General features: G+C 46.5%; 1 protein-coding gene across 1 annotated transcript in view; it reads right to left on the reverse strand.

Annotated features, from left to right (window-relative positions):
* The window catches only part of MED13 (mediator complex subunit 13), a 51,004-nt gene that overhangs the window by 48,434 nt on the left and 2,329 nt on the right, over positions 1-241 (reverse strand).

Below are 241 nucleotides of genomic sequence, written 5' to 3' on the forward strand. Positions count from 1 at the left end.
ACCTCCGGCCTTGTGTAACGGGAAGCAGACAATTCCTGGATTATCTCCACCACAACACCAAGTTTTAGCACTCAGTTTTTTCACTCCAGCACAGGCACCTTAAGGCAGGTAGGGAAGGCATTGCCCCGGGTTCTCTTTGGGAAGGCAGAGCCACGCAGGCTGGCATTTGCTAAGAAGTTACTATTTTTTGTCTTCCCAATATGACAACACACAAAAGATTACTGCAACATTTAAAGCAAAC

This window comes from Geospiza fortis, unplaced genomic scaffold (assembly GCF_000277835.1).
Source record: "Geospiza fortis unplaced genomic scaffold, GeoFor_1.0 scaffold538, whole genome shotgun sequence".
Taxonomy (NCBI): Eukaryota; Metazoa; Chordata; class Aves; order Passeriformes; family Thraupidae; genus Geospiza; species Geospiza fortis.